Here is a 12,306-nt window from a genome sequence, read left to right on the forward strand (position 1 = left end):
TTACTGAAATTTTAAAGCGAAATGCTAAATCTTGTAATGGTGAGTCAAGTCGAATACGCATTAAGTAAGTAACACTTCATTTTCAACAAAAAGCTGTCGTGCTGGACCAGGTTTCCTTCTACTTGAAGGTTTACTAGCAGGACTAAACTGATACTGCTTTGGTTCAAATGAACGTTTATGATCCATAAAGTAAGAAACTTTTTTATGTTTAGCTTGAACACGACTAACAATATATAAAAAAACATTTTCGTTTGGACACCCAGTATACAGTTTTATGACTTTGGGTAAAGAACGCACTGCCTCCCATGTTAATCTTTTATGACAACTTTGTTTATAAAGTGTTGTTGGTGTTAGGTAAGTTGCTGGTGTGTTAGTAATTAAATTGAGTTGTTGTGGAGAAAGTTGGTGATCAAATGCTGCTGCTGATAGACATGGAGGAGATATTGACAGAGAACACTGTTTGGGAATGTTGTCATTATTGTTACTGCTACTAGTAGTGGTACAGGTACTTGATAAATGTGTAATTTTTTGTTTTCTAGAAACTTTAATGGGTGTATATCGAGGCATTAGTAATTTTCCTTTACTCTGAGGAGGAGATAATTCGTATCCTTTCAAATATAACCTGGGATGAGGGGATAGCTCAGTTGCTTCCCATATTCAAAATGACTTGCACATACTTTTGTGTTCTTATTTACAGCATATAGCTTTCTTTTTTTTGTTGAAGGGTCGACTACTTCTCTGTTAATAATTTTAGTCCATGCGGAAAAATATCTCTCTTTACAAGTAAAAAATTTTAATTCGCTGAAACTAAATGTCTTCCAAATATGATCTTTCAAAACATATTTTTCTTTGTACCGACGATCGTTGTTACAACCAAATACTGCACAACGATCACTCTTACCCATTACTAAAAAGTGTGGCAAATAAAATAAAAAAATAGTTGTAAACCAAATATATAATAGTGGTCAACTTTTAAAAAACTAATAAGAGAATGGCAGGATATTAACGAATTTAACTTTTGTTTGCTCCCAGGCAATCCCAAAATGCAATGCGTAGTATTCATGACGTCGTTATCTGGCAAAAGGTCTATTATAAATGTAGTTAAATATATAGATAGATACATAAAGACCACACAAAAAATATTTTTAACTTTAAACATTTTAACTCTAATTAAATTTCAATCAAAATAGAACTTTCTCATTTTAGAACATTATATTTAGTTATTTTTATTTAAGTAAAATATTGCAGTATGAAAGTGTGTAAATAATACCCATTTTTAATAATACCATTTTTATTTTCATCCAATCGTAAGAACTGTGACCAATTTTTCCTAATAGGAGTTGAATCAGAAACACACACTCTAACTCCATTACCACGACTATCCCTGGTCTGGGTTTTTAAACTACATTCAAAATAACGGTCAAACACAATGTCAATCAATTCTTTATGTTTTGCTGATGAGATATTGATTATTTTGTCTCGAAATTCAATTTCTGAATACTCCTTGAATGTCTTCGAATTTACTGGATGAAATATATGAACAATTGCTCCTCCATATAAGACTTTTGCAGTGATACCTTCAGGAGTAGTCAAAGAAGGTGCCGAATTTTCTTCAAGGCATTTAAGATAATCCGATTTATTAGTTTTTCGGAGTTTGCCGTATTCAGATATTGCTGGTGGATAAGCATGACTTTCATGTTGAAAAAAATCATATAAATCTCCATCTCTATGTTGAGATGCAACATAAAGTGATGCGAACATTTTACATTCTTCTTTGAGCATTACTGTTTTTAAACTTCCTTTTTGAGTGGCAAGGATTTTTTTCTCTCTAAACAAGCATAAGTTATTTTTGGGGATTGTCTTATATATTGAATCCCTTCTAATTGTTAAACAATTCTGAATATAACATCTGGATGACTCAATACCCATTTGCTTAGCTTTTCTTACTGATGCTCTAGCTTCTGCATCAAGTAATGTCTTTGTTGATAAATTCATGAGAATGTCTTCTACTAAAAATGGATTTCCAAAATCTTTTATAACTTCAATAAACTCTGATACATGTTCTTTATAATTTTTTTCAAAGGCAGGTGTATCTTCGTGATGATTTTTCTCATTGTCATCTTTTTCTTCTCCAAATCTTTCTAGAAGCTCAGCAAGTAGTGGTTCACTCACCATCCACTTCATCAATGCACTTGGGTTATCTAAAATGCCAATTGAGCCACCATTTCCCTTTATGATCTTAATGTTTTGTTCATGGGCTTGATCTGTAGCCATAGACGAAAAAGGGCGTCTTGTCTTTTGAAACACGAAAAAACCTTTGCAGAACTGGGTGTAAACCTCAGGGTGTCTATGAGGTAGCATCTTCATGTCAGAAAGAAAAGTTGGAAGCCATCTAGAGTAGTGCGTGTGATCTAAAGCAAACATCCAAGGAATAACTTGTTCCAAGGCACTGACAAACATATTGAAATTTCCCATTCTAAAACTCTTAACAAGCAACAAGACTATTGCTTGTAACTAAATTGGGTGTATGCTGTTCTTTGTTGTTGGATCCACAGTTCAAAGAAAATTGTAGATAATTTTTCAAATGCTTCAGTCAATAGTGAGTATAAACCAGCAAATGAAACTTGAACTGCATACCTGGAGCGTTTTACTTTTCGACCAGTTAGCATAGATTCAGCTCGACCAGAGGTTGTTATACCGGCTTTAGCTATGGCATCACACCAACCACTGCCTTCTAACCAATCTCCAACCAAAGATAATGAGGCCATTTCTATGTGCAACCCGCCCATCATCTTTAATAATTTATCTTCACCATATTGTTACGGGTAGTGCCACTGAACTTGTTTACCTAATGCATACACTGGTTGGTCAGCAGTTATTATGGGAACTTGATCTGGGTTGATTTTTGCTAAAACTTTTTTAACTATGTTAAAAGTTTGTCTAACCATAGATGTCGAGTTGATAGATTCATTAATAAGTGGTAACAAAACAGAAGTATGTGTTGTTTTCTGGTTATCTTTTACTGTCTTCGAATGAAAAGCTGCCCAAGATATTTTCGCTGTTTCTTCCCCTTCTGATTTTTTCTGTAAAACTTTAAATACAGCTGTCAACCATTCTCTTGATTCACTTAAAGCATCAAAGTTTTCGAACTGGTTGAAATTGATTGTTTGTAATGGATATTCTACAGAATGGTCTTTAGTAGGCTCTATTGTAGAGTGATATGATGGTAACTCGAAAATATTTTTAGTAACTTTTCCTGAAAAATCATAATCAAACTTCTTTACAACTAATTGTACTTCAGCATGTTGAAATATGGATATTGATGTTCCATGAAAAGATTTGGTAGCTGTACTAGAAGATGGGTTGTGATCAATGTTAACGATTGCTGCAGTTGTAAAAACATTTTCGATAAGTGAAGGAGGACACACGCTGTTATTATCATTGTAGAGTTTACATAGTTGATTCGTAAGTGCAGTTTTAATGGCATCAACTCTTGTTTGAGGTACACTAACTCCAAACTTTGCTAAATTATTTACAATGCCTTTCTTTCTTGTTTTGGAATGTATATTTAAACCAACATATAATGGAAAAGGTGGAATTCTATCTTTTTTATGACGTTTATATTTTCCTTCTTGTTTGGTTGGAACTTTTTTTTAAAACAATTGTAAAATATGAGTTGAGAAATAGTAGATGCAACTTTACTATGTGCTGAATTAATGTTAACATCTTTTACCTCTTTTCCATATAACATCATTCTAACAAAGCTTTTTAATGTGTTTGGGATTAGTTCACTATCTAAACCATTCAAAAATATTGGAACATTATCAGTATTTAGGACTTTAAAAACTTGGTTTCGCAAAATAATTGCTGCTTTTACCAAACATAAACCCTCTTCCTCGTTTGTTAAATAACAAGCATCAGAAATAGCAGTTCCCAGGTTTGCCTTAAATGTCAGAAAACTTCTCTACCTTTTTTAAATTCTCCTAATTCTGGTGCTAGGTTTAAAATTTTTTCTTTTAGTCTTGTTTTGTTTTCACATTTTGAATTTATATCATAACTCTTTAAACGATTGCAAAATAATTGGTATAATCCTAAAAGTTGAAACAGGAATAGTTGATTCATCTTCATAGCACTGATAGATATATTCGACTATCTCTCCTAGAACAATTCCATAAACAATGTTGTTTTCACTTTTAATTGCTGGTTGGTCTTTCTGTAACGAACGCAAGCGGTTATATAACTGGCTAAGACACGTTTTATGATAATGAGCCTCAGTAGCTACCAGATCACCTTCACTCAGCTTTGCAAGTAACTTAGCATCTGATAGAAGTTCAGCACAACTGCGAACCTTTTTATCTAGTTCAAGAGTCATCACTTGACTTAGACTTTTGTTATCCACCTTCTCACACAAGAAACAATTTTCTTGATAGTTGTTGCCCTGAAATTTTGATCTTGTACCATGGCTAGGGGTTGGTAGTTCTTCTGTCGTATCTAATGTCTTTCTTCGTTTTATCAAAATTTGTATAACATTTTTTGTGATATACCGCATTGTTGTTGCAAATCTTGTTGCAGCAAATTTTCGCATTGCAGTCTGGAAGTTAAAGCAGCTGACAAACTACCTGTATAAAATAAATCTCAAATTTCAGCAAAATATTACTCACTAGTTTCTTTGAATAATATAAAAAAGATATGGGGCATTAAAAAAAAGGCTAAATTTTGCGAAAGAGTAACAAAACGAAAGTCTAGTTCAATACTTGGGAAAGTATGAAAGCAAAACATGATTATACCTAAGATCAACTAACCTATCCTCTCTCAAAAACAGATGTCAAAAAAGATGTATTACTAAATAAATATATTGCTATAAAATAAATATATTGCTATATAATCAAACCCATTTCTTTGAAGTTCTCTAGATTACTAAGTAATGTCTTATATCCAGTGTCTCTTGGTAGCTATTTGGATTTAGAAGGATTAACAATTTCGCAACTATTTGATGATAGCTCTTGACATATGAAGCATTTATCCCACTCAATAGCATTATTTGTTGTTATTGGTAATTCATAACCAGTTGCAGCATTTACAAATTTAAAACTCTTCTGAGACATTTATTATTAAATTTAAGGGTTAATTCTGTTATATTGATTTTTATAGGTCTCAATTATTTTGAATAAATATAGTAAAATAATAGTAAAGGACATCTAAAAGTAGCAAGCTTTATATAGATTTATTGTAGTCAATAAATGCTAGTAAATAGTTTAAGATTTTAAAAACAAACATATCATTCTCTTTGATAAACTATAATAGCTACGGAAATACCAAAAAACCTAATACATGAGGTTTATGCTCATGAAGGTTACTTATTTTGAAAGATACATTTACTTATGAACAAAAAACAACTTAAAAAAAACATTTTTGGTTTACATACACTGTTTGCACTAACCTAAACAAATTTTTTAATTCTGCTTGTTACAAAACGTTTACAGTATGACCACGCGCATAATTTCTGTCTTTATTTCAAGCTGATTTTACACTATAAAATGAAGTTTTTTAAGTCCATTTCTAAAAAAAAGAAAATCTCTATAACTCAAAACCTAAGATATTTACAATTGGGGTCCTTTTCTAAATCAATTTGTATAGTTATTAACAACAGTATCGCCAAGGTCAATACATCTCAAGCCTTTAACTGAGCAACGATTGGCCATACCAAAAGGGTTTAAACAATGGCGCTGTAAATGCGCGTATTTAACCAACAGCAGTGATTTGTGTTGGAAACAAATTAAAGTAATATTTTTAATTAAATTATAAGTTCGCCTCACAATCAAATCTGTTCCTCGTTCGAAAGTTCTGAGCAAAAGTCAATAAAACCCTTTTTTCGAGTATAAGTACTTAAATGACATAAACTTCCATCAAATTTTCCATTACAACAAGTAGTTAAGTTTTGTTCAACAGACATGTCAGGATAAATTTAAAATAACTCTTATTATAACATCTATTCTAATTTTCGTCTTCGAATATTAGATGTTAGTGATAAACTTAAATATTTGAAATTAATTTAGAGAGATTTGTCCGTAGAATAATAATATACTTACTTACTAAAATTACCTCTACATGGCAATAATTAATATACGGACCTTAATAACGTTTTTAAAATATCAAAGACTTTGCATATAAAAACTAGTTTTTTTTCGTTCATAAGAAAAATCTCTCCAAGACAGTTTTTATTGTTTCTAAAATTTTGAAATAAGGTCTTTCCAATAGTACAATTAAAAAAATAATAAAATTTTGCCCACATCAAGTTTTAGGGGTTCAAACACACGTTATTTTAGGGTTTTTCACTTTTTTCGCCATATTGCTTTCAGAATAACTCTGCAGAGAAATTTTTAAAACAGCAAATTTTTAATCCATATCATTATGACAGTATGTAGAACCTTTAGACAAAATAGCAATATTCAAAAACTTTTAGTTTTAGAGATATGACCCTACAAATAAATAAAAAATATTTATAGTGTTGCGTTTGTGACGATATTTGGCGAACCATAGACTAAAATGTAGGCATAATATGAAACTGGTAATAAATTATTTGTGATCTGCACCTTTGGTTTACTAAGAAACCACATTTTTAAGATATATTACCCTTTCATTTCAAAAATATAAGACCCCAAATATACAATTTTTAGCTACTGACTGAAGTTGAAGTTTGGGTAAACCTTACAAAAAGTACCACAAAACCCGAAATAATAAACATTTTGATATGAAATTTAGGAAAAGAGCTTTAGCTTATTCTGGATATTAAAACAAGATAGAATTCTCTAATCAGCATGTTAAAACGATTCTTGGAATTAAAAAGTGTTATTGGAAAAGCTCTTGTGGATATATCCAGAACTGATTTTATTTTAAAAGAAGAAGAAATAAAACAGATCTCTGACATTGTTCAGGCTCTTCATATTATAGAGCTAAGTGTTATAGCATTGGGAAATAGAAGTTGTAATCTGATAAAAACTGAAAAAATTATTTTGTTTTTACTACAAATCTTAAAGAGCAAAATACTAATATAGCTCAAGGTTTATTTACTGCTGTCTCTGAGAGAATTAATGAAAGAAGAAATTGTAATAATGTTGGTTTACTTTGCTATTTAGATAATTCGGGTGACTATAAGTCAGATTCAGAATCACCAGGTAATCTTTTTAAGTACCCAAACAAAAGTGGAATTGTTAAAAAAGCAAGAGAAATATATGTATGCTTATTTCTACATGAGGATAACCAAAGAAATAGTGAATTAGAAGTAGCATCTGAGTTTAAATCCATTTCTTATATGGAACCAATGAGAAAAAAAAACTAAAGCTGAAGAACTAGCAGAAATTCTATCACCTACAGCTTCATCAATAGGAACAGCTAAAGGACTAACTTGTAAATCATCCCTTCAAGAAATTTTGAGTTGTATTAAACGTAAAATGGCAGTACTAGAAAGCACTGGAAAAAGGCCATGCTTTTTAGAAAAGATTTACACCGCCATGCTAAGCCTTCCCCTATCTTCTATAGAAGCAGAAAGAAGTTTTAGTGCTGCTGGTTTGTTTATTACTAAGTTACGAACTAGTTTAAATGATGATACTATTATAAACTTATGTTTTTTAAGATCATATCTGACGAAAAAAGAGAAATAAAACCTTAATGAGTAGCAATATACTTTTTGTAACTCGTAAAAGTTCATTTTTAAAAGTTAATCGAAAATTAATCAATTAATCTAGCTAAAATTAATCGTTAATTGATTAATTTAAAACACCGATTAATTTACCACCCCTATTTTCAGTAAACGATTTTCTATCAAAGAAGTATCCCTATAGAAAATCTATTGTCTAACACTTACAATAGAATATTGTACAGTGTAACAGTGTTTCAGTATAACACTTACAATATTCCAGCGTTACACTACAGAATTGTAATTACCTAGAGTCTTACATTTAACACTTGCTGTAACACTTACAATCTCACATATGACACTTACATGCTACACTTTAACTGCTTTACATGCTATACTCTTACTGCTACAATTTAAAATGATAACAAATTATTACTCACATAGCCCTAGCTGTACCATCGTGCAAAGTAGGAAAATAATTAACAATTGACTTAGTTATGTCCTGCTTATCAGTTAGAGTTGGTCTATCTTTTCTGTAATATATAAAAAATGATTTAAACTATTATTCTATTGAACAACATGAGGTTTTTCATAAATGAATCAAAGTGAATTTAATTGAATGCAAAGTCAGTTTATTTTACTAGAGTAGGTATTCCATAAGCTTCCTTAAAACAAGAAAACAAAACAAAAAAAAATAAAAATAAAAAAAAAAACAAACTTAAAAATAGAAAAATAAAAATAAAAAAAAACAAAAATAAATAAAAACTTATAAAATAACTCTTCCCTAGTTGGTCACAAATTTTTCAGTAAAATAAAGAACTTATTTTATTCAATATTTTTTGATCTCTGTTAATAAAATGTTTATTAAATGTTAAACTTTAATTTTTATTTTAATCTATAATAATTTTCTGACTTACTTTACACCTCATAAATAAAATTTTGGACAAAATTTAAAAACTAATATTTTAAGAACTAATAAGTTTTATTATTTAACATTTCAACTGTTAATATGTTAGTATACGTAGTTTATAAATATATTAAAATAATTCTTTCAAATACCATATTTAACAATATTATAAAGTTTTTTTGAAAGATGTTTAATTTGAGTAAGGAAAATTTCTTTATTCATCTTTGAATAACAATATCTAAGTCTTGCTTCAAGCTCTTTCAAATTCTCAGCTCTCCAATTATTCTTGTACACTAGCCATTTTAAATCATCCCAAAAGTTTCCAATTGGTTTTGCTTCTGGAACGTTAGCTGGGTTTATATCTTTGGGTACAACTTTGATTTTTTTTCAATTTTAAAAAGTCGATGACCGACTTTACGTAATGTGATCGAGCCAGATCAGGCCAGAAGATAAACTTGTTGTCTTTTTTATAATATTCTGATACTAGAGGAAGTAAAGTTTTTTCTAATATCTTTTGTGTACTGATTGAGGCGCTAATACACTTTCGCACCTCCTCCGAACTTACAGATTTTAATTGCAGATTCTGAAAGATTGTCGTTTAAAACGAAAAAAAAAGGTATTCAACAACAAATTTCATCAAAGTAAAGGGCTCTAACTCGATCTCGAAGTTTTGAAAAAATACACACAAAAACGCTAATATTCGCCATCTTTTTTCGCAAGATAAGATATTTTCTGTCTAAAGTCTTCGTTTTTAAAACTTTAATAGCCTTGAAACTCTACTTTAAAAAAGACTGGTTCTTATTAGCCTAAATGTTTTTAATTTTGCTTTTGTAATAAAATGCAATTTAAAAGTAAGAAATGCAATTTAAATGTACGTAGCTTAACATTTTTCTAAATTAAACTCTATTTACTAAGTTTTTATATTACAATGGCGAGACCTACACAAGCTGAGTTCGATAAAATTTCTTTAGTAAATATTAGAGTTCGATTTAAAAGGAACAAAGAAGAGTGCGTTAGATGGTGTAGAGAGTTTGGTCTGCTTTCTCAAAATGTTACTTGTCCTCGTTGCAACTTGCAATAAAATGAAGAACAATATAATCGATCTGTTGACAAAATAACTTGGAGGTGTCCGTTTAAACATTGTAGAAAAACTATAAGTATACGGGTTGGTAGTTTCTTTGAACGATCTCATTTAGAACTGTGGAAAATAATTGGAATTACCTATTTGTGGACACGTAGTGCTGGAAGAAGTAGAGGAATGTCGTCGGAAGATATTAGAAAAGAGTTAGAAATTTTTAGTCAATGGACGGTCGTAGATTGGAACCAGTTTTGTCGAGACATAGCTGTTAACTATTTCTTGAACAACCCAGTTCAATTAGGTGGTCCCGGCAGAATTGTTGAAATTGACGAGTCCTTATTTACAAAAAGGAAATACAATCGTGGAAGAATTGTTGAAGACCAATAGATTTTTGGCGGTAATGATGTCACCACAAAAGAAGGGTTCCTTATACCTGTGGAGCGTCGAGACGCAGCCACTCTTATACCAATCATTAGACAATGGATAAAGCCTGGTACTGTGATATGGAGCGATATGTGGGCTGCGTATGGAAATTTGGCAGGACACGGCTATCAACATGGAACAGTCAACCATACATATCACTTTGTAGACCCTATTACTGGAGTTACAACAAATAGAGCTGAGGCAATGTGGCAGAGAAGTAAATCAAAATTCAAAGCAATGTTCGGTTCTTCTAATCGAGAAATGCTTCCTGATGTCTTGGCAGAGTTCATGTGGGCGCAAAGATTTAAACAACACGGTTTTTTTCATTTTTGGGAACAAGTTGTTGATATCTATCAATTTTGATAAGAAAAAAATTGTTTCATGAAAATATTATTATTATATTTATTTAAAAAAAGACGAGAAAATCATAAATCAATGCAAAAAATTATATTAGAAGTTTATAAGTACTTATATTAAGTTTATTTATCAAAACAAACTTATTTTGGTATAATTAAAACATTGCACATTTCGTTATTTTAATCGTAGTAATTAATAATAAAATAAAGAAGTTAATGACTTGTAACTAATGACTTTAAAACAACGATGTTTGCGCAAGAACATTACAATGCGTGATGACAATAAAAACCAGGTTATTTAATAAACTAAACAGCTTTACAAACAAAACTTAAGTAAACTGGTTAAGTTTAAAAAAGATGGCGAATGTAAGCGTTTTTGTGTGTATTTTTTCAAAACTTCGAGATCGAGTTAGAGCACTTTACTTTGATGAAATTTGTTGTTGAATACCTTTTTTTTTCGTTTTAAACGACGATCTTTCAGAATCTGCAATTAAAATCTGTAAGTTCGGAGGAGGTGAGAAAGTGTATTAGCGCCCTGATTGATTGCCTGCTTACTGTGATGAATATAAAGAGGGCTTATTCCACGGAGGCTGATGCAACAAGAAACTAAGAGCTTGTCCTTGTACTTTTTACGCAAATTGTATCTTACTTGGTAAGAACATTGAGAAGGATCTGCGGCATAAAACCTATTATTACCAGCTAATGTGCTATTGTTTAAGGTAAAATTGCTTTAATCATCCATAACAAAATCCAAGTTTTTATAATTTTCGTACAATTTACGACATTTAGGACGCATAGCTTTCTTCTGCTGATGGCTACGATCTGGACGATTTTTTTTTTGAAAGTTTGAATGTTAGTCATTGTTTTTAATATTTGGGAAATTTGAGTTTGACTACAGTTAAAAACTTGAGCTACTTTCTTTTGGGAGCACCCTGACTTATTTTAAAAAAATGCAGCAATCTTTGGAATATTTTCTTTAGTAGCAACCTTAGCGATTCGACCACTTCCAACTTTTCTTTTTAGAGATCCTTTCTCCAATTTTACGATTTTATCGTAAGCAGTTGATCTGGGTTAACCCCATTCCATAAACTGCTTAGCACCAAACGCTTTACCTATTTCTCAATTTTTTTGGAAAAAAATTCCAAAATTTTTTCGAGGTCCTTTACCTTGACCATTTTATTTTCAATATTTAAATAATATTTTTAACTTAATTTGATTAAATTATATACAACATATATATAAACAATAAATGATTATGCTTCATAATGTTAAGCATAATTAGTATTATATCTTTTATAACTTAAAATCATAATTAATAATGATATATGTTATGTATGATTTATACTAAATCGTACATATTATATTTGATTTTGTCAAGTTATTGTTAAAAGGTTAAAAGATTACAGGGTGCGTAAAAGGTTTGGGGCCATTTTGCAAAACACAGTACTTCATTTGCAAAACACAGTATATTTCATTTGCAAAACAGGTTATAAATGTATGTACACAGGTTATGAATGTATGCACACAGTTCGTCAGACATAGTTATTTACATATTCTCAAAATGTCCTCCCTCTACCTGGATGCACTTTTTTAACCTTTTAGGAATATCATCCACAGCTTTAGCAATTGTTTCCATTGGGATTTCTTTCCAGGCTTTAATCAGGACTTTTTTTTAACTCTTTCATCGATCGATGGGGTTTCATTCAAGCTTTGGTTTCTAGAATACTTCAAAGCAAGTAGTCCAATGGGTTCAAGTCTGGTGAGTTTGATGGCCAACCTTCAATCTGTCTCTGAGAGCTGATGTCAACTTTGATAAAATCGGGAAAGTTCTCTTCCAGCCAAATTTGAATCTGTATAGCTTTGTGAGAGGGTGCACCGTCCTGTTGAAACGTCCATTCTTCACCTC

At 30.8% G+C, this 12,306-nt stretch overlaps 1 pseudogene; it reads right to left on the minus strand.

The window, feature by feature from the left end:
• Positions 1–611: 611 nt before the first annotated feature.
• On the minus strand, positions 612–4,427 carry LOC149885824 (uncharacterized; annotated as a pseudogene).
• Between the last annotated feature and the right edge of the window lie 7,879 nt (positions 4,428–12,306).

This window comes from Hydra viridissima, unplaced genomic scaffold (genome assembly GCF_058129835.1).
Source record: "Hydra viridissima isolate aposymbiotic clone 2 unplaced genomic scaffold, HvirCarnegie_v1 scaffold_7, whole genome shotgun sequence".
Lineage (NCBI taxonomy): Eukaryota > Metazoa > Cnidaria > Hydrozoa > Anthoathecata > Hydridae > Hydra > Hydra viridissima.